The following is a 23,556-nucleotide window of genomic DNA, read 5'->3' on the forward strand; positions in this document are numbered from 1 at the left end:
GAATTTTGAGAGGCACTTGTGATAAACCAGGCTAGTGGGGATGAGGGCCCCAACCAGGACAGTAGTCATAGGGCTGAAGAGGACATTTTTTTTATTGAAGTATAGTTGATTTACAATGTTGTGTTAGCTTCAGGGGTACAGCAAAGTGATTCAGTTATATATCTATTTCTTTTCCAGATTATTTTCTCTTATAGGTTATTACAAAATATTGAGTACAGTTCCCTGTGCCAGACAGTAGGTCCTTGTTGGTTATCTGTTTTATATGTAGTAGTGTGTACCTGTTAATCCCAACCTCCTAATTTATCCCTGAAGAGGATTTTTTAAAAATATTTTTCAAATTTTATTTTATTGTGGTAAAAGCACTTAACATGAGATCTATCCCCTTAAAATTTTAAATGAACAATGTATTATTTGTTAGTTTTTTAACATCTTTATTGGAGTATAATTGCTTTACAATGGTGTGTTAGTTTCTGCTTTATAACAAAGTGAATCAGCTACACATATACGTACATTCCCATATCTCCTCCCTCTTGCGTCTCCCTCCCTCCCACCCTCCCTATCCCACCCCTCTAGGTGGTCACAAAGCACCGAGCTGGTCTCCCTGTGCTATGCGGCTGCTTCCCACTAGCTATCTATTTTACGTTTGGTAGTGTATATATGTCCATGCCACTCTCTCACTTTGTCCCAGCTTACCCTTCCCCCTCCCCATATCCTCAAGTCCATTCTCTAGTAGGTCTGTGTCTTTATTCCCGAAGAGGATATTTTAAGGAAGTAGTTTTGCTGGACTTGTATTAATGGGATGCAGCAGCAGGGGAATCCAGGGTGATGCCCAGGTTTGAACAATGGGTCGCTGGTATGGCCATTGTCTGACAGAGGGAATGTAAGAGGATAAGCAGGTCCAGGTTGGGACGATGCTGAGTTTGTCTTAGAACATGCCATGTTGGAGGGTTCAGCAGGCATCTAGTCTGACAAAGTGTACCCTGAAGACTTCATGACTGTTGTTCTAGTTCCTACCTTCTCCCTCTCTGGCCTGCCTCCATCCCTGCCTCCCCTTTGCCTTACAAAAACCAAACCTCCAAAATAGTGAAAAATGCATTTGAAAGAGTCTCTCTGTTCATATGAAGTATTGTACATGTCTCTACCACCTCCTAGGCCACTCTGTGTTCTCCCTTCAAAGACCTGCAGGTGCACAGTTGCATTGCTTGCACACTCCGTAAATGACTGTTTATACAAACATTGTCAGACATTAGGATGAGCCCACTCCAAGCTCACTTTAATGCACATCCTGGAAGTGGAGTGGTGGGTTGGTCTGTAAGGCACTCTGTGTCTGCCCCCAAATCTAAAAACTATTATATAATTTTTCAGTTGCAGTGCAGTAAAGTTACCTTCCATGACTTTATAACATTTTACAATGTACAAATTACAACTCTAATTTGTATCTCACAACAGTCACCCCAGGTCTGTGGGAAAGATACTGTGCATTCCATTTTACTGATAAAGAAAATGAGGCTCAGAAAGCTTGTGACTTGCCCACCGTGGTAGATCTGGAACACAAACCCAGGTCTCTTCCTCTAAGCTCAACATTCTTTCTGTCCTAGTGTCTTGTCCCTCTTTGGGCAAGAAAAGCCAAGAAACCAATGAGCTTGACAGGGTCTGGAATTAGATCTTCTAAGCAAACATGATATGATCTGACTTAGGGGATGTCAGCTTTCCCTACAGAAGTGAGCCTTCTCCACAGTGTCCCAGGTTATGGCATTGGTCAGAGGCTGTTGCATTTGTTTGCTGGGCCCTTTACTGAGATTTTCTGGTTAGAGTGGGATCACTACAGTTCTTTGGGGAGCGTTAATTCATAAATATATATATGTATATATGCACACATGTATGTATATAAAGTGTATATATATATATATATATATATATATATATATACTTTCTGTTTTTATGCATAGGTATTGTTGTTCCTTGTCACATCATATTTTTTTCCAGCTCAGTAGCTGGTGAAGCTCAAGTACCACCACTAAACCAAGGGCCAAATTTCATGTCTGAAACTGACAATGTAGTATGCAGCTTGGCAGCCCTTCACTTATAGCCTAGGTCAACAGGACCAGGGATCAGCAGAAGGAAGGACAGGGTAAAGTATCTCACTTTTCTTGGTTACTTGCTTGATGAGCCTTGGTGTGCCACCTGCCTGGCAGATAGTAGGCACTCATACCAAGAGAGTTTGAGAGAGGGTATATTATAAAAGGATATGCCATACATATTCGCTGGCAAACTCCATGTCCCCGGTGTTGTGATGGGAATGGTATAACCCAATGACCAGTCTCTTATAGGAGCTAGGAGGGAGAGGTAATGAAAATATGATTATAAAGGACTTTAGTGTAAGATAAAGGATGCTCAATGTAAAAAAGAAAAAAAATGCAAGTAAAGACTCTTTACAAATCATCCCTAAGAGGCATTCTTTGAATAACTGATGGGTCATATTAAAGTCATTTGAAAGATACAGCACCAAGTTCCAGCATGAACGAATAGGGATATTCTCATGAGAATAAGTGACATTCTTGTTACTCATTCTGGGGAGAGATCCTCTTCTGTTTAGGAAACTGACAAGTGAGAGTAGCTGTATTTCCCTGTCCAGTGGTTCCCTCTGAACCCTGGAGGTTGAGTATCACTTGGCAGGTGGGGGGATGCTGAGCCAGGAGTGACAGAACCAACATGTCTCTCTGCCTTTAGCTATGGGCCAGCTTTGTGACCTCATCCCAATTTCTCGTCAGTCCACTCTTCCAAGCAGATATGTCATCGGGGTACCTGAGAACAGCCTGGAGAAGGGAAGTGAACTGCAGTCACGGCAGCTTTAAAGCTTTAGCAGTGCTGTCCAAGAAGAGCCCCAGGGATGGAAGAAGCACAAAGCCAGCTGGGTTCCCTGTCACATCTCCCTGAAGCCCTTTTGGGTTGACACGGAGCTGGGCAGCAGCAGGAGACAGGCCTGTGGTCCTTCGCAGCCCATGGTCTATGCTCAGGAGCCCCTGCTGCCTTTTGAAATTCCAAACCATACCCTCTCCAAGAGGGTGGCTGGTGTTCCTACAATGTGTACTATGATTTAGCTTTGTCAGAATCAGTTGGGGAGTCCTTCATTTGTTGGGAGGCAGTGTGGCTTTGTGAAAAGAGCCCAAACTGGCACCACAAGTTCGTAGGTTCAGAGCCTGTTGCTGGCTGAGTGACACTGAGCTAGCCAGTTTAGCTGTTCAGAGTAGTTTCTACATTGCTAAGACAGGAATGAAATGATTGTATATGGAAAATTCCTACCTTAATGTTCAGCTGCAATCAGAACTCAAAAGTAGCCGTTATTATAGTTAGTATTGCTATTGCTGTCAATGGGGCTGGACGAAGGTAACTCCCCATTTCACCCTGCCCCAGACTCCGTAGTGGAACTCGCTTCCTGACTTTCCCTAATGCTCTCCCCTGCCCCGCCCCCAACCCACAGCACACTCTCACTGCTGGACTCCCCTTGACAGTTCCTCGAAGGTGCTGTCCCCTTAATAAAGACGGTCCATCAGCTCCCTGAATGTATGGCGGCACACCCTGCCAGCCTGCCTGAGACACTCCCAAACGTAGATGTTGCCACTCATTCCCCCTAACCCTTTCCCCAGGCTCCATCAAAAGCCATAAAGAGTGTGGGATGGAAGACTTTTTGGCCAGGCTGCAGATGGTTTTAATAATAATAATGATAAAAATGTCATAATAGATACTAATTACAGAATATCTGCTATGTGATTAGGTGTTTTCCCTTTTCATTTCATTGAATCCTTATTGTAACTCTCTTGGACTCTAAGACCATGTTTGTTCCATTAAATGTTGAGCAAACCTGGGGGCCCAATCATCCTGCCTACCTCCTACACCATTCATTCTTAAGGGTTCCCAAGGCCTAGAGTTTCAGATCATTTATTCATTTGGAATCAGCTAAGGAACCACACAAGACAACTAGTCTGATGGTCACAACTGGTTTCTTTTCTCCATCAATCAACACCCCACAGCTGATTGGACAAACTGGGAGTATTCTATAAATAATAAAATGTGTCTTATTATGGGGAATTTCCAAAGGTTCAGCACTAGTTCTCAGCACCCTGAGTTTCTCTGTGACCTTCAGCAGCTCGGCCAGGTTTTAGGCAGCAAGTGCTTGCGGGGAGAGTGTGCAAAGAGAAAGAGAGGCTCTCCTGGGGGAGGATCTCAAGCCTTACCTGGGCCTGATCCAAGAGTGCTGCTTCCTTCTTTAAAGCTCAAGAAGGAAGACAGCTTCTGACTTGGTTATGCTCATGTAGTAGTACTCAGGAGAGAGATGAAAAATTAGGATGTGTTTATGTGTGTGTGTTGGGGGAAGGGATGGAGAACTGAGCTGCAAGTAGGTGACCAATCATCCCAGTTTGCCTGCAACTGAGGAGTTTCCTGAGACGCAGGACTGTTGCTGCTAAAACCGAGATGGTCCTAGGCCAGCCAGAATGGTTGGTAACCTTAGCTGTCGGAGGGGGTCATATTTAGTCATTATTCTGGGGGGTAGTGCACTATTGTAGTTAATGGTTTAGACTGACTTGGTTCAAATCCTGGGTCCACCTGGGCAAAATAAGCCCTGTACCTCAGTTTCCTCATCTGTAAACTGGGGATGGTAATCAACCCTACTTCACAGGTTGTTGTGAAGATTGAATGACCCACCGAATGTCAGGTCCCTGACACACAGAAGTGACTGACAGCCACTGTACTGTTTGTTCTCTCACCTAGCAGCACAGCCTGGTCCCATGGGTGCTTTTTCCTGAGTCTAGTCGACCCAAGACCCTATGAGACCCCCTGGTGTCAGCGTGCCGTCCCATCTGCGTGGCTGCACAGCAACGTCCTGTGTGGCTCTTTGCCAGACTGAGAGCTCTGTGGGGTCGAGGGGAGCCGGGGCTGCACCAGGGTTCGCATCTTTCTAAAGACAGAGTCTGTGTTCTGAGCACAGACTGTGACAGATGTCATACCCTAGGAAGGGGGAGCTTGAGGTGTCAGTGGGCAGAGGACCTGTGTCTCCATTACCCCCCTCTTTGAAGAAGGGGTATGTGGGAGAGGAGAAGATGGGAATGGAGAACTCTGATGTGCCAGATACCAAACACTGGGGTCAGACCCTTCTTGTCATCTGATGGTCACACCGTGATGACACAGTCTCTGTTTACACACACACACACACACACACACACACACACAAACACACGCAAACACATACATACACACACACACATACATACACATTTTCTGCTGGTTCAGCATCCTCTAGAAGGCAAGATGTAGGGCCTGCTTTCCCCAGATCGCCTGATCTCTCTTCTCATCTCCATTAGGCGTGCAGACGCTGCAGACCTCCTTCTCCAAATTTCTCCCAGTGCCTCTTTCTGTCCGAGTCCTGTTCCGTGCCTGGCTTTTCTTCTCTTTGCTTTGAAGAGTGGGGACCCTGCTTTGTAGGATAACAAATAGAACTGTCAAACACATCAGTGCTGCCGCCTGCAAAGATAAATGGGGCGACAAGTGGAGCAACCTCTGTGGATCACGGGGCCCCAGCAGGAGCCGACACTGTGACAGATGGGGGGACAAGCAGCGCTGACACAATTGGGTTGCGTGAATGTTGAGGGGTGAGGGTGGTGTCTGCTCCTCCGTTGGCTCACCTCCCCCTCTACCATGCACGTACTATGTTGCTGGAGATTATAAAGAGATAGCAGGCAGGTCACCACTCCTCACCAGCCTTGTGCATCTTCCCTGTCAGCGGCACAGGGCAAGGAAGCAGGATGTCTGCAGAGCATCCTGCCGTCTTGGGGTGACAGCTGAGTTATGTGCAAAGAAATCCAGTCCTGGGCAAAGACCAGGACAAAGTTTGTCTTTAACCCTGAACCTCATCTTTATCCAGGCCTGCCCTGCTTGTTGACACTTTCTCATCAGTCCTTCCAGCAGGCTAAACTCATCTCTGGTTCTCACCCAGGAACCCCTCCCAGGCCTTGCCAATCAGCCCGTGCAATCGATCTCTCCACTCTTTCCTCTTATATCAAAATTGCACCCTCTGTGTCCTGTTTCACTAGGCTTCTGTAGGATGTCCCACTGATGGCTCCCAAACTGCCCTCCTTTCTAAACAGGGTACACATCAGCACATTCCCAGGGAAGGGCTGGCCTGGGCAGGGTGTTTCGGAGTCCCTGATTGAGGATGGCCCACAGGATTGGAAACTCCACTCCAAAGGGATCCAAATGCCTCATAGTATTTTGGGACAGAAATTTTGGGTGGTAATTTTTCACTTCCAATCTCATTTTTTATTCTGCCTAAAGAGAAGCTTTCTTTTACTCATGGGTGCTGTTCTGAGTCAGGGTCTTCTCTGGGTCTCTGCCTTCAATATCCACTGCTAACGGGCCACCTGGGCCCATACAGTCAGTTCAACTCATTACACATGTAGTGAGACTGCCTTGGTTCAAAGCCTGGGTCCACCTGGGCAAAATAAGCCCTGTACCTCAGTTTCTGTAAAGCAATATGCTTTCTGTAAAGCAATATGCTGACTGCTATGAGTAGGGGGAGGCAGAGGGATGGCTGCAAAGATAAATAAGCTGTGGCTTGTTTCATTTTGGACTCACGACTTAGTTGAGAAGAAAGACATGTATGAGTAGCTTTAGTAAGAGTTCAGCCATGAAAAATAGCTAAAGGGGCAGAATGAGAACAGGAGGAGGAAGACTAATCTTGACTTGAGAGGAACAAGGACATCCTCAAGGAACAGGTGGGGTTAGTTAGGGCTTTGAAGGATGAAGAGGATCTGGACAGGATGAAATGGTGGGAAAAAGACTCTAAATAGAGGGAGATAGAGGGAGGAATATGAATTCAGACAGATGGGAGATGCAGAGTGTTCTGGGGTCTGGACTTGGTCAAACATGACCGGGGCACATGAAAAGTGTGTGTGTGTGTGTGTGTGTGTGTGTGTGAGAGAGAGAGAGAGAGAGAGAGAGAGAGAGAGAATGTTTGGTTGGGAGAAAAGATTGGGCACAGCCTTAGGAGTCTGGATTTCATTCTGTATTCAGCTTTGGAAGGGGAGACAGAATGATTCTTTACTTTCCATTTCATCTCTCATTGCAAAATTCTCAATGGAATTGGATGCTGCTCTTAGTAATGTGTAAGGAAATAATCATCACACAGTTCTCTTGGATGCTCCAAAAAACTGGGGGTGATGGGCAGTAGGGAAAGAAGGGACAGGGGAGAGGCCAGTACAGAGTGCCTTTGTGTAGAATGAATGAGCTTGTGCCAATTACTGAACCTCTTTCAGCCCCAGTTTCCCTGTCTTAAATAGGGATAACATATAATACCTGGCCTAACACGGGGATAATAATACTTCCCCCGTAGGGCTGTTATGAGGCTCATGGAGGAAATGTATGTAAAGTGTCTAGCACAGTATACCTCAATACCTGCTGGCTATTATGATGATTGTCCCCCTGCCTCCTGATCTATTTTAGCAGGCAAGCGCTCTCAGACTCTGTTAATGGGCAGCTGTATAAAAGAAGCACGTGGTTTGTCCACAGGAATGATGCTGCTGAGGGATGCTCAAAGTCTAGATGATGAGGAAACTTAACACGATCAATATCCCTTTTGGAAAAGATTATATGCTATACTAGACAGCAAATAGACCATTGAAACTGGATTTGGAAAGCATTTGTGGAGTCTATTAGAGATGGTTAAACATAGAGAAAAAGAGTGGATTACACACATGCAGCCTGTTAGCACTCTTTCTCTTTGTGTGCCCTTTTCTCTCCCTCCCCCTCTCCTTCCCCATTTTCAGGTTTAGGTAAGTAGGACTGATCAAATAACTCTTCTAAGAGAAGTTCAAGGAGAAAACGGCATGGCCTCATGGCTGTGTAGATCTAGCTATTTAGAGTGTGTGAAATTTTAGGAGCCGAACAGGAAGTGATGCTTCTATTTACAGTGGGCAGTGGACGAGTTCTTCCTGATTAAGAAGTTGATGGGTTTTCCAGGAATAACTGAAATCTTTCGGTTAGCTTTTTAAGGTTACTAGTGAGCAATTTAGTGCACTGGAGCAGGAATTTCGTGTTCTCTAGTGGCTTGAAATAATTAGATTATTTTGTGGAATGAATAAATGGGAAGTTAACTCACTGGCTCACTGGCCTGGATCAGTGTGGTAACATGATTTATTTCTTGTAAAGGTGAATACTCTAGAGTGTTGACCTTACAAATGATTGTTTTGACTCCCTCCCCTTTCTCATTTGTAATATGTTTTGGGTCATTTTGTGAGGGAGGCTGCCCAGTTGAGTGGGAAGAGCGTGTGGACTTTGGGATGGCCAAATCTTGATTCAGCTTTTATGAGGTATGTGACCTTGGGCAAATCACTTAACATGCCAGACCCCACTTCCTAATCAGTAAAGGAGTGGTAATAATACTTAACCTTATATGAGAGGCATATGAATTAAGCCTGTCACTGAAAGGAAAGCGTCTAACACAGCTTCTAGCCCACATAGGGAACCCAAGAATACATTAGGTTCCTTTTAGTCTTTCTCCTTACCATATTATCTTTAAATGATTAATGTTTATACCAAGGATAAACAGCCAGCACATTGATAAATTATGATTTTACTCATTTTTTAGCTTAGAAAGAATGTCTGTCTTGGTAAAATGCTTTAATGAAAATGTTTACTGAGCCTATGCTTTTGGGTGAAGGGAATGGGGTTTAGCATTTTGCTTTATGGCCACTAATGACCCAATTCAAGGCAAAACCTCTATCTTCAAACCAACCAATGATTACCTTAATATATAAAGTTTAAACAGAATCTTGATTAGGGAATTGGTTTTGCATTCTCTTCTGTTATGGCATTGTATACAGTGGACATTCTATAGTGCTTAGGTAAAACACAGAAAAAAAATCAACAACCGAGCAGCAGTTGGAGGTTGGAGGATTGTTGGAGTTTTGGTCAGTTGGTGATAGAAGTAGACGTTGCTTTTCACAGATTTGCTGGTTTTGAATACTTGCAGACTACCCAGCCATGCTGGGTTCAAGTGACATAATTCAGTGGGGTCGGATGGAGATGGGCGCTCTCAGTTCCTGCTAGAACATTAGAATTCTCGTTATGATTTATTCCAAGCCTCAAATCTGTATATCACTTATCCACTGCATTGAACAAATTGAAAGTGATCACATTTAGGAACTATTGGTGGGAGGTTGGTGCTTCCTCCTCTTTAATAACACCTTGGGAGCTTACGGGGTTCAGTGATGTCCCTCACATCCATCCCACCTCCCTCCGCACAAATGAGCTCAGTTGGAGGTCAGGTTTATTGACGTTTAAACGAGTATATTTGGCTCACTGTAGCGTGTATCTAAATGAACACTGCTTTGGTGCATTGAAACTTAATGATTTACTCTGCATCCAGGTGAAACAGGGGAATGTTGCAGCATTCAGGTGGGGACGAGGACATACGGAACACAAATCTTCCAGCCAAGAATTAATATATTGATTATATCATAGGTTATTTTGATATTGGGATGGGGGAACCTTAGGGATGTTCTACTGAGGCTAGAAAAGGAAAACAATAGTCAGAGAGGGGTTGGGGTGGGGTGGAAATCAAGAGGAACGCCCTGGTGAGATTATTGACAAGACCAGTCAGTTTTTTCCTACAATGTCATGCTCCCTCTTAGGGGACAAAAGACAACCCATTTGGGCTTTGGTGACAGAGCTTAGAATTTCTGAGGTAAAATCATGGAAACCAAAGTTCATTCCCTGTAAATACCAGTGGTCAGTCATGGCAGACGTGCTTCCTTGACTCCAGCCATTCTTCCATTTCTCTGATATGCTCTAATACAGACTTCTCGAAAGAATTGTCTAAACACATTGTTTCCATGTCTTTACCTCCCAGTCTGTCATCAACCTACTCAAGTCAAGCTTCTGACTCTACCAATTGATGGAACACAATTTTGCCAAGATTACAAATGACCTCCATGTTCCCACATCCAGTCACTGGTTTTTTTTTTTTTTTTTTTTTTGGCTGCGTCGGGTCTTAGTTGCCACACACAGGATCTTGGTTGTTGTGTGTGGCATCTTTTGTTGTGGCACGCAGGCTTCTCTCTAGTTGTGGCGTGCAGGTTTTCTCTCTCTACTTGTGGCTCCAGGGCATGTGGGCTCTATAGTTTGTAGCACACAGGCTCTCTAGTTGAGGCGCACGAGCTCAATAGTCATGGCGCATGGGCTTAGCTGCCCCTAGGCATGTGGGATCTTAGTTCCCCGACCAGGGATTGAAGCCGCATCCCCTGCATTGGAAGGCAGATTCTGTACCACTGTACCACCAGGGAAGTCCTCTCATCTTGTCTGACCTCAAAATATATTGGGGCAATCATTACTATCTCCTCCTTCTTGAAACATTTTCTTTTCTTGGTTTCTGTGAAAATTCTTTTTTTTCTGACTCTTCTCCGACCTCACTTGACCATGCCTCCCTGATCTCCTTGGCTGGCTCTTTCTCTTCCACCTAACCTCTAAACGTTGAGATTCTTCAAAGCTTGACCTTGGCTCCTCTGCTTTGTGTCTCCAAAGTCTCCTCCTAGCCAATCTACTCAGGTTGCATGTATTTAAGAGCAACATTTACACTGATGTCTCCAATATTTGTATTTTTCTCTCTCACCATCTCTTCTGAGTTCTAAACTTATAAATCCAACTGTCTCCTTGACATTGCTACTTGCAGACATTTTCAACTGAGTAATTCCAGAAAGGTACCCTTGGTGCCTGTTTCCCAACTCCTGAACATCATATCCATCATCAAGTCCTGTCAACCCAAATTCTACAATATACTTTGCTATGTCCATTGCTATTCTTAGTCATGGCCTACATCATCTTCCAACTGGACTACTGCAGCTGCCTCCTGATTGATTTTTCTTCTTTCAGTCTCACTTGGTATTACAGTTCATTCTGCCCATAGCAGCAGCTTCCCTGCTCAAAACCCTCCAAATTTTCACATTGCTTCTAGAACAAAACTTAAGTTCCTATCATGTGCAGGCCATGATTGCTCTGGCCCTTAGCTCTCCAATCTTTTCTTACTAGACTTTTCTCCTTATTTATCGTACTTTAGTCATGACACTCTTCTTTCAGTCCCTTGAACATATCGTACTCCCTTACACGTCAGGGTTTTGCATATGCTGTCCCCTTTGCCTGGAATGGTAATTTACATCACTAACTTAATGGCATTTACTGTAGACCAGGCCAGTTCTAAGTGCTTTTCATGGATTAACACATTAAATTCTCATATCACACACATGAGATAGGATCTGTTATTCTTCTGTTTAACTGATGAGGAAATTGATTCACATTTTTTCATCTGAATGTTCTTTCCCCATTTTCATGTGACAGCTCTCTCTTGTTTTTTAGATCTTAGCTTAAGTATCACTCTTCAAGCATGCTTTCTTGGACTCCCCTATCTAAAATGCTAATTTCAATCTCAGTCTTTAGTTTTGACTTTTATAGCATTAATTATAACTTGCAATTTTTTTGTTTACTTGAATTTTTGTCTGTATGGACTGGGATTAGGTCTTACTCATTGCTATATTCTCATGGCTCAGAATGGCAGCTGACTCCTAAATCTTTGTTGAACGAATGAATGAGGGAATGAATGACCACATTCCATGAAATTTAGTCAATGAACCAGGGAGAGGGAAGGGGAAGGGGTGGGAGAGTATGCTGTATAGAGCCACCAAATGAGTCATAGATGTGTTGTCCTTGTCCACATGACTTGTTCCATTCCATCCTAGTTTTCCTGAAACAACAACAACAAAGCAAAGCAAACAACCAAAATGAGTGAGAAAGAGTTTAAAGAGGATAAGACTGGTTACTCATATATATATTTCTGATCATAGCCTAAGCACTAAAGTAATAAAGACCTACTGTGTACTTACTCAGTGGGAGAAATGGTATAGACAAAAACATGGAAGCAGGAATCAGAGTTTGAAAGAGTGACTATAGTGGCCTGTCTGGGGTAGAGGGTTTGAGTGGGAGTGCAGTGAAAGATAACTTCAGGAAGTTGGGTTGGGGTCCTGAACACTGGCCTAGGGAGTGTGGATGTGAATCACTGAAGGTGAAAAACCACTGAAAATCTTTGTACCACTAGTTTTGGAATTACCAAGAATCATGAAACCCTCAACATGTTATAGACATTAAATTTGTGGTCTAAATGCCTTACTGTTATGTAAGTTATAAGAAGTGTATAAGTTATAAGAATGTATTTTCTCTATGTTACTCACTGTCCCATCTATGAGGACCCACAGTTTCAGTGCCACTAAAGCTATGTTAGATGAAGTTAGCATATAAGTGATCTTGTAGCTAATTGTGTTTCTGCCTTTGCTAGGGCTAAAAAGAATCTGGACATCAAATTTAAATGATTTAAATAACTGTGCAGGGCTTTTTGTCTTGCGTTTCTATTATCACTCCCTGGCTTCATTTACTGTTAGATATTGATTATTTTAATGTTGTTATCTTTATTTTTATTATTCTGTATTTTGCATATTTTATAATTTCCCACAAATCTTTTTTGGTATAAGCGGGTTAATATATACACAAAAGAAAGTTTTCATAGGCTTAGAAATGTTTTTTTGGGGTGAATTATTCTTGCTTCACTAGCACAAAGGTGACAGTATTTATTTAACATGGAATTAGTGTAGGGGTAATTGTTTGTATCTTTTCCTTTAAACCAACTTCCTTTACCCTTGTGAGTCATTTGGTACTCAAAAGGACCAAACAGAATTAATGGAGAGAAAACACTGGTGTAGTAATGACCCTGCCTTAAATTTCATGGGACCTGATGTAAAGAGTACTAAGAGTTCCAGGGGAGTAGCTGTCTAATCTTAAAAAAATAATTAAGTGCCTATAGAGGAGGCTAGGTCTCAACTTGACTTTCTACATCCCGCATGGGCATCTGTTCAGAGGTTTGACATGCCCAGATATTAGCATTTCCATTTCCAATTTCCCTCTTTTTTTCTTCCCCATTTCAAAGGATGATTAGATTTTTTAAATTAATTAATTTATTTATTAATTTATTTATTTTTGGCTGCATTGGGTCTTTGCTGCTGTGTGCAGGCTTTTCTCTAGTTGTGTCAAGTGGGGGCTACTCTTCATTGTGGTGTGCAGGCTTCTCGTTGCGGTGGCTTCTCTTGTTAAGGAGCACGAGCTCTAGGTGTGCGGGCTTCAGTAGTTGTGGCACGTGGGCTCAGTAGTTGTGGCTCATGGGCTCTAGAGCGCAGGCTCAGTAGTTTGTGGCGCACAGGCTTAGTTGCTCCACGGCATGTGGGATCTTCCCAGACCAGGGCTCAAACCCGTGTCCCCTGCCATTGGCAGGCAGATTCTTAACCACTGTGCCACCAGGGAAGTCCCAGATGATTAGATTATATTCAGATCTCTAAGTGTAGTCCAGGGATCCTTGGGAGGTCCATAAGACCTACCAATGGGTCCAAGAAATCAAAACTATGTTCAAAATAATATTAACACATTATTTGCTTTTTCCACTTCCATATTCTCATGATGTACAGTAGAGTTTTCCAGAGGCTATGTGGTATGATATCTCAAGAGACTTAATGCAGGAGCAGATATGAGATTCTAGTTACTTTCTTTAAACCAGGCATTAAAGATATCTGAAAAAATGCAAAACAGTGTCATTCTTTTCACGAAAATTCTTTTTATTTGAAAAATATAATTTAAAAAAATGTTATTTATGTTAACATATGGGTTTATTACAATAATATTTAAATGAATGAATAAATCAATATTGTAAACATTTCTTGTTTAAAATTTTGAATATGGTAAATATTGTGAGCATTAACAATTCTTATGGAAAATGTAAAAGAGTTTGCATTAAGCAAAAGCCTTTGGGGATCCTTAATAAATTTTTAAGATGTAAATGGATCCAGATGCCCAGAAGTTTGGGAATTAACACATCAAAATGACTAGCATACCAGTAGTAACTTTTCCTTTGTCAAGGGAGGAACACTGAAGAATTAAAGAAATAGAACACCCAGGTGATATTGGTGAGGACAGTAGAGTGGGGACGGGCTCAGAGTAGACAATGCTCTTGGAGGGCGGAGACTGGGACCTGCCCAAGTCCCCTTTGTCTTCCCTGTGTCCAGCATTATACCTAGCACACAAGAGTGGCTCAATACAATCTGAATATTGAACAGACTAATGAATAAATGATAAAACACAGTTCATCCTCGTGAAAAGTGCATTTGACATGGTGTACAATGTCTAATTAGGGCCAGGCCTGCCATCTGCAATGGAGATGAGCTTTTGTTCAATTTTCAATTTATCCATTTATTCAATGGTTATTTATTGAGCGTCTATTATGTGCCAACTGCTATGTCTAAGTCATATTACATCTTCAATTTTCTCTTGTCTGAAAAGGAAGCTCAAATAATCTACGAAAACCCTTCTAGCAATGTCTTCCTCTGGATAATACAAGAACTCTCTCTTTGTCTCTCTTAGATAAGCTAACACAAAAAAGAAGATAACTTTCCTCAGGCAAAAAGCATTGTCTGCTTTGAGTGCTACTGCAGAAACTTAAGAGGCAGATGGTCCACAACTGCCTTGGCGTTTTACAGATGGAAATGGTCAAGTTTGGAAATGAAAAGAATTTAAAGCATGAAATCAGCTAGCTCAATCTTATTTTCTGGATTTACTCAATATTAAACTCCAACTGAATAATTTCAATTCAGGGAATTTGGAAACCCTACCAGTGTCTCCTCTTAGCAGAAAGATGATGATCAGAAGTCTTTTGTGAGAGATTTTGTGCAGTGAATGCAAGCCATGAAACTGTGTCATTGGTCTACATGGGCCATGATTTTGGAAAGAATGAATGCCCCCTTTCTTTTAATCACTTGTCCACAAGTTCCATTGTGGCTGGCAAAGTCTTAAGTGTTCAAGCTCCACATGCCTGTTTCTTGGAGACTTGTATGAACAGATTCCCACCTGTATTTGTCAGTTTTCATTAGGTTATGTTACAGTAACAAGAAACCCCTACATCTCAGTGGCTTACAACAAAAATTTATTTCTTGATTACATTTCGTATTGGCTGTGGGTTGGAATAGCACTGCTCCTGCTCCAAATATCTTCTTCCTTTAAGAATCTAGGTTGAAGAAACAGCCACCATTTGGGATAACTGTTACTATGGAAAATGAAAAAGAGATATGGACGAATCACAGAATAGTATGTAGAATGTGGCATTCGGTTCACATTCAGTTGGCCAAAGCAATTCTCATGTAGCTTGCAGTCATTGGGGGCAGGGGAGTTACTCCTCTCACAGGGAGTTTCTGAAATCGCTTGGCAGTGGGCAGGGATGTATATCTCTCTTACAAAAGGGAGAGTGAACAATTGAGAACAATAATACAATCTAGCACACCATTCTTTGCAAGATATTTTATAAATGAATTGCTTTCTCTATCCAGTTTATTTTATTTTATGATATCTAAGAAGGAAAGAGGATCTTCCTGGAGTTCATGAACTTCCAAGACATGCTTATGGGCCTATTAGAGCACAGTTTCTTAGCATCAGAGGTGAGTCTTGGTTTTTCTGCCATGGACTTGGAAAAATACAGGAAAATGAAAGAACACAGCCCTTCACCAAATAGAAGCAAAATAAACACATCCTCACTGAGAGCAGTGCCCCCCTTGTCCCTGGCATTCTATGATTGACAGAAGCAGTGAAGAAGAGATCTGGCTACTATGCATTTTCTCCTTCATCTCTGTTCCTACCTTGTAGAAACCCCACATGTCTAACCTCTGACCTGAGAGTATAAGCAGAGGCAATGCCCTGTCTTTGAACTCCACAAATGAAAATTCAAGAAAAACGCCTGGAAATGCAAAATGTACTCCTTATGCCCCCTTCCCCCCACCAATTCTCTAATCTCTCCTCTGCTGCTTTAATTTGGGCCATTAACACTTTGCACCTGGACTATTATAATAGTTTCCTAATTGGTTTCTCTGCCTTCACATTTACACTCTGGTAATCTCTTCTCCACTTGAGTGATCTCTCTAAAGTATACACTAAACCATGTTACCGCCCTGTAAAATTATTCCCCAGTGCCTACTTCCTTGAGCCACAATTTCATTACCCGAAAAATGGGAAAATAATATCTACTTTGTAGGGATGAGTGTGAGGGTAAAAGGAAATAATACATGCAAAGTGCCTGACATGCTATCTTAATAAATGGCAGCTAATGACGACTATTATGATGAAAATCAGAATCCTTTTACAAGCCCTACTAAGCCTTCCAGACTGGGCTGCCAGCAACCAAAGCAACTGTATTTGGCTTCACATTCCCACCCCACCATCCCTACCCACAGCCTATGCTCTCGCTTTGCCGAACGCCACTCAGTTCCTTAATCGGCCACCCTGTTCTTCAGCTTCATGCCACTGCGCTGTGCCATGTCTGGAATGCTTTTCCTCACTCAGTTCACTCAGGTCCCACTGCTTAGGATGCAGAGAGAATGAACCGTTCCGTGCACTGGTGCCCCGAATCGCTGTATTGTCCTCTTCTGTGTTCCCGTTTGTCTCTTCTGCTAGACTGTGATTCCTCTGCGGGCAAAGACTCTGTCTTAGTTCTCTCTCCAAATAGGCCCCATTGCCTGGCATGTACCAGGTACTCAAAGAAATGACAGACTGCAGGAGGGGTTTGAATGAAAGATAGATTATAATCAAGCAAAGACCATGCTAAAATATTAAGCTTGGAGTGGGAAACCAGAGACTAGGTCTATATCTTCTACTGTGAAGGGGCTCAACACAGCCTTGGGTAAAAGTGGCTTTGGTACGTATGCCTTTAGGAAGATAAATTTATCATGAAAAAAAAAAATCCTGAGTTAAAAAAGACCTCCAGATGGGCTTTTTCTTGATATAGTAAGTAAGTCCTTTACAGAGCCACTCCTTAGCATCCTACATCTTGCGATGTCACGCTGCTCCTGGGGTTAGCCAGCTGCCTTAGGCTGAGTAGGTGTGCAAGGATAAGATTAAACAAGTAATTCTGTTGGGCTGCTGCACACACCATTGTTTAGCTAGAAAGATTAAATTCCGATTCAAGCCTCTCAACGAGTTTAATAAATGCTTCCGGTGCATAGACCCGTGTGTGAGGCAGGAAGGAACAAAGCCATTCCCTGGGAGTGACACATTTATTAACCTCATTGAGTAATGCAAGCCTGACACCTAGGATGCTGGTTAGGCAGTGGGTGGACCTGGCAAACACAGATGAATAAGACCTCCCTGCAGTGCACCTATTCTTCTGTGACACAGCATAGCTTGGAGGACAGGGCTCCCGTTTCAGCATTGGGCAGACCTGGGTTCAAATACCAGCTCTGTTGCTTTGAAACTCCTTACCTCCGATATGCTACTTGTTACTCTCTGCATCCCAGTCTTCTCAGCAGGTGCCATTTATGGGGAGCCTTTTATGTGCTGGCAATGTCATTTGTCTGCTTTAAGCTTGTTATTTTAAAACATACATAACATGAAATTTGCCCTTTTAGCCATTTTTAAGTGTGCAAGTCAGTGGCGTTAAGTATATTCACAATGCATCTGCTTTAATCTGATGTAACTCTATGAGGAAGGTATCATTACCCCCTTCCTTTCACAGATAAGGAAACTGAGGCTCTAAGAAGTTAAGTAATGATGATTCTTATGAGATTCTTGGAGCTAAATATAAGGAAGCTACTATTATGATTTTCCTTTCAGGACACAGGCCAGAAGACACTATTTAGACCATAGAGAGGGAAAGAAGAGTAGAAGTTCTAGATTCCTTAATATTTCTTTTTGTTTTTAATTTAGAGAATACCTTATTAGTTTCCGTAATCAAACCCATGTAGATAAGACCTTTCATATTTAATACAGTGCCTTACCCCAGTACAAATGGAAAAAAATGTTTAACATTTCTAAACCAATATGGCTGTTAATTTCTGCACAATGCCAACGCAACACGGTACAACTGGAATAATTTTCCAAAGTTGACAGCACAGCTAAAATTTCCAAAATTTCAAATTATATATATGTGTATATGTGTATTTATTTATTTATATAAAAAGACCAACAGCAGTAAGTCATGCCTCAAGAGCAGCAACCGCTTTTCCAGGTTCTGCAGTCATCTGAACAAAATTATAGAGACATCCAGCACGCTCCATTAAAAGAAAAAAAGGTAAAAAACAAAACGTCAGAAAACAGCAAAGTTCCGTTACTGGTAGGGTACCTGGTACCATTTTTTTTATTAGCTTCTCAATCATCGTATGGAAAGAAAACCTTCCAGAATAACATCATTATAAACAGATCTGATAAAGCACGGTCACTACTATGTATCATAAAGCAGGTACAAGATATTTTACATTCAAGGAGGTATGATACAATACTGTTAGATTCCTTAATTTTTCTGACGCATTAGCAAAAGTGCCAGCCTCAGCCAATGGAGGGAGTGAAAACAGGCAGCAACTGGGCAGATGGGCGTCCAGGCCCCAGCTTTGGGGCCGACCTCGAGGGCTGACCCACTCCAACCATAGCCCGGGGAAGGGGTGGGTGAGGAAGGAAATGAGTTAAGTCTGTCTTCAGACGCGTCTGTATTGATTCTGTCAGTTTCTTGCTGCTTGCTGACAGGAGATAGATGGCTCATAACCCAGCTGGGCACAGCACATTATGTCCTCGTCTGGGGCTCCTAAATCATTTCGAAATTTTAAATTCCCCAATCAATATTTTATGGCGAGCACGAGACAGTGATCAGGCCCACTTCTCTCCAGGGCGTGTGCTCGCACACAGGGACCTGGTGGAGGTGAATGGCTGGAGGGGTTGGCCCTGCTTGGGGAGGACTGTGGGCTTGGTTCTCACGAGGGTGGTCATCTAGGCAGGCCAGGGCCAGGGGAGCCTTGCAAGTCAGGTGTCCCCAGGGTCCACCTTTAAAGGGGAAGAAACCTGAGGACAAGAGATGGTGAGGTTGATCAGCTCCTAGGAAAACTGAGACCAGAACTCAGGTCTTCTGACTTCCAGCCCAAAGCTCTTTCTGAAAGCATGCCTAGCAGAGTGCCTATTACATAGCATATACTCAACAAATATTTGTCCAGTGTTGAAGCAATGTTAAAACTCACAAAGAGCCAAAGTTTGGGCCAAATAAGGTTTTGTACTTATTAAGCACTTACTAAGTGTCAGCCTCTGCTCTAAGTTCTATACTCGTAAAGTATCAGTGTGTGCTCACCATCGCATGAAGCAGGGACTGTCACTCTCCTCATTTTACATACAGCAAAGCTGAGGCTCTGAGAGCTAAGTGGCTTGCCCAAGGTCACGCGGCTGGTAAGTAAGAAGGAACCTGCATTGAAAGCCAGGCATTCGGGCTCTAGGCCCTGTGCCTTAGCCACTGTGCTATGTTGGTGCCCCACATAGATAGGGTTTGCTGTTCCCCAGTTGTGTTTAGACCCATATCCAATACACATCTGTGTTTCATCACATGGAAAAGACAGAAAAAAGAAAAGGACTTTGGTTTTGTAACCAGCTAGTGGCTCAGAAGGTAAGCAATCATGTAAGCAATCATCTCTCAAATATGAGACCTTCAGAGATGCTGAAAGTGAGGGCCAGACTTGAGAATGTTTAGAGGAAGCAGCAGCTGGATGGGAGGACAGTACCTGGCTCCCCGAGGCTTATAGCGGGAAGTAGGTGCTTGACAAAGAACTTTTTGATGAGTCTGGCAATGAGCAGGCCTGTTTAAGTGCTGCAAAGAAGAAAGAAAGGAAAAAAAAATCCTCACCTGTTACACTGGCTCACAAAGCCTTCCCCACTGGATCTGATCCCTTCCTGACTTTTTCTCCTTCCCTTCCTCTTGTCACTCACCCCAACTCACTGTGTTGCAGGTTCCTGCACAGGCCCTGCCTCACCATCAGTTGTCCCCTTGGCCTGAAATGCTTGTCCAAATGGTTGTCCCATGGCTGGCTCCTTCCTGTGTTGTAGATTTCAGTCGAAAATACCACCTGTGCAGAGAGGCCTTCCCCTGCTCACCCAGTCGAAACTGCCCATTGGGCCAGAAGCTCCATGAAAGCAGGATCCTTCATGCTGATGTCTAGGACAGTGCCTGACACGTGGCAGGTGATGAGTAAATATCAACTAAATGAAAGAAAGGTAAATCCTTAGAAGGAGGCCCCTCAGATGTCAGGCAGAGCACACTGAAAGTAGGAGAGTGGAGTAGGATGGGAAATCATAAAATAGTTTCATGTCTGTGAATGCCCATCTCCTGGGTAGGGGATCTCACCCTCCACCTCCCAGGGAAGTTCATGCTGCTTTCTGATGGTTGCAAAGTTCTTCCTTATTTGGGCATGAAACCTGACTCTGTCGCTTCTACCCATTCACTGGTCTTGATTCAAATCCTGGGGCCCCTGAAAGCTGTGCTCCATCCGCAGAAAGCTCCTGAGACACAGAGAGCCCCGCCGCGCTGGGCAGTCTGTGCAGGTCAGGAAACAGAGGGAATAATTGTCAGGTCTGAGCTGCAGGGATTTTATGATACACTGTGTACAGCTTTAGCTGTCAGAAGTAGCTTGCTTTTCCAAGAGAACACGCAGGGAATTCTGGGTCAACATTCTTGAGTCCTCCGAGAGCAGTAGGAGGTTTTGTCAAGAGCCAGGAAGGAAAGCCAAGAACTTGGCTGTCTTCCTTTTAAAGGGTCCTGTTACAAATGCAGGGAATAATCATGCACTCGTCCACTTCCATGTTGTTTGACACATTGCAAAGCCCTTTTGGGCATATTATAGAATGTTCTCATCAATCTTACAAGATATCTCAGACAGGTATCACTGCCTCTGAAGAAGGAAGGACTTGTCTAAGACACTCTGCCTCTGACTTCAGGTCTATCTGTGATTACAGTGCTGTGCTTCTCAAAACTAAGCGTGTGTAAAAGTCACTTGGAAAGTTTGCTAAAACACAGATTCCCAGAGATTCTGATCCCACAGGCCTGGGGTGGGGCCTGGGTCTAACAAGCACCCAGGTGTTCCTGATGCTGGGCAGCATTGGTCCAGATAACTTCACCCTCCCCGGGTGGCTGTGAGTGGCTTCACACCACTGTCTCTCTGGTAAATAACAGGTAACTGTGGAAAGTGTGTTGCATACGGTATCTCATGTGATCTCACAATGACCCCTGAGATAGCTATGTTTATCAGTCCCATTTTGTAGATGAGAAACTGAACGTTCAGAGCAGTCAAGTAACTTGCCCAAAGTCCCTCATTTGGTAAGTGGCTGAGTTTGAGTTTTGTTGGACTTCAGAGCAATGGATTTAACCACAACACCATGCTCCTTCTTGGAAGTGGGAGGGGTTTCTGGCTACCTGGGTCTTCTGTCCTCATTGGGAGAAGGGTCCTGCTTCCCACTGGGCACTAAGATGAAAGCTGAGGTCCCTTGAGTTGAGAAAAGAGCCCAACTCCTTTCCAGGGGTCAGAGCTATCATGACAGCTAGGTGCTCTTTACACTACCCTAGTTTATAAGGCATCAGATCCTACCCACAGGATCACTTTATACTTCTGCTAAGATCCAAATGCCATTGTCCAGGGCGAAGCAACCCTGGGCAATATTGCCAAACAGGTCTGTTGTGGGAACCTCCAACCCTGCGTGTTCCTGCTTGATGCTCCTCCCTGCTCTCCCCAGTAGCATTTGGGAGCTTTCCTGCTTTTTGATCTTTAAATAGAATAAGAGCTATTAAAGTCTCAAAATGGAAAGGTTAGCAACTTCATGAATAACCCCTCCCACAGGTCTTTGCATTTTGAAGAGGATTGAGAGAGAAAAGCAGTGATTAACGAATAGAATTCATTTCTAAATGTTGCATTTCCAACATCACAATGGGTAGGCAGGACTGATGATTTGGGACAGGGGTCTTCCTCTCTTTCCTCCCTGTACGCGGACTCCATGGCACCAAGCACAGCTGCTGTCCCATAATTATAGTGGGGTTGCCTGTTTCATGACTGCTTTCCCACTGGACTATAAGCTCCATAAGGAATAGAGATTTCCTCTGCTTTGCTCTCATCGTTGCTCAAAACCAAGACCTGTGGTGGATTTGAAGTTCAGTCACACCTCAGACATGCTAACTGTGATATTGTTTTTCTGTACCTGTCATTAGCCATCATTTTTTTGCTATTGTGGAAAGTCTTATTCTTTTTTTATTTACAGTTTTTTTTACATCTTTATTGGAGTATAATTGCTTTACAATAGTGTGTTAGTTTCTGCTTTATAACAAAGTGAATCAGTTATACATATGTCCCCATATCTCATCCCTCTTGTGTCTCCCTCCCTCCCACCCTCCCTATCCCACCCCTCCAGGCGGTCACAAAGCACCGAGCTGATCCACCTGTGCTATGAGGCTTCTTCCCACTAGCTATCTGCCATACGTTTGGTAGTGTATATATGTCCATGCCTGTCTCTTGCTTTGTCACTACTTACCCTTCCCCCTCCCCATATGCTCAAGTCCATTCTCTAGGAGGTCTGTGTCTTTATTCCTGTCTTACCCCTAGGCTCTTCATGACATTTTTCCCCCTTAAATTCCATATATATGTGTTAGCACACGGTATTTGTCTTTCTCTTCCTGACTTACTTCACTCTGTATGACAGACTCTAGGTCTATCCACCTCATTACAACTAGCTCAATTTCATTTCTTTTTATGGCTGAGTAATATTCCATTGTACATATGTGCCACATCTTCTTTATCTATTTATCCGATGATGGACACTTTGGTTGTTTCCATCTCCGGGCTATTGTAAATAGAGCTGCAATGAATATTTTGGTACATGACTCTTTTTGAATTTTCGTTTTCTCAGGGTATATGCCCAGTAGTGGGATTGCTGGGTCATATGGTAGCTCTATTTGTAGTTTTTTAAGGAACCTCTATACTGTTCTCCATAGTGGTTGTACCAATTCACATTCCCACCAGCAGTGCAAGAGTGTTCCCTTTTCTCCACACCCACTCCAGCATTTATTGTTTCTAGATATTTTTATGATGGCCATTCTGACTGGTGTGAGATGATATCTCATTGTAGTTTTGATTTGCATTTCTCTAATGATTAATGATGTTGAGCATTCTTTCATGTGTTTGTTGGCATTCTGTATATCTTCTTTGGAGAAATGTCTATTTAGGTCTTCTGCCCATTATTGGATTGGGTTGTTCGTTTTTTTGTTTTTGAGCTGCATGAGCTGCTTATAAATTTTGGAGATTAATCCTTTGTCAGTTGCTTCATTTGCAAATATTTTCTCCCATTCTGAGGGTTGTCTTTTGGTCTTGTTTATGGTTTCCTTTGCTGTGCAAAAGCTTTGAAGTTTCATTAGGTCCCATTTGTTTTTTGTTTTTCTTTCCATTTCTCTAGGAGGTGGGCCAAAAAGGATCTTGCTGTGATTTATGTCATAGAGTGTTCTGCCTATGTTTTCCTCTAAGAGTTTGACAGTATCTGGCCTTACATTTAGGTCTTTATTCCATTTTGAGCTTATTTTTTGTGTGGTGTTAGGGAGTGATCTATTCTCATACTTTTACATGTACCTGTCCAGTTTTCCCAGCACCA

At 43.1% G+C, this 23,556-nt stretch overlaps 1 protein-coding gene across 1 annotated transcript in view; it reads left to right on the top strand.

Annotated features, from left to right (window-relative positions):
- LOC111165700 (protein transport protein Sec16B-like) overlaps positions 1 to 22,291 on the top strand; it is a 142,307-nt gene extending 120,016 nt beyond the window's left edge. Inside the window, exon 14 of the mRNA XM_089910749.1 lies at positions 1 to 22,291. This exon is cut by the window's left edge and continues 20,220 nt beyond it. The gene's annotated coding sequence lies outside the window, so the exon portion shown is untranslated.
- The last annotated feature ends 1,265 nt before the right edge of the window (positions 22,292 to 23,556 follow it).

This window comes from Delphinapterus leucas, chromosome 1 (genome assembly GCF_059928025.1).
Source record: "Delphinapterus leucas isolate spDelLeu-1000000601 "Yukka" chromosome 1, BTC_Dleu_Yukka2, whole genome shotgun sequence".
NCBI lineage: Eukaryota > Metazoa > Chordata > Mammalia > Artiodactyla > Monodontidae > Delphinapterus > Delphinapterus leucas.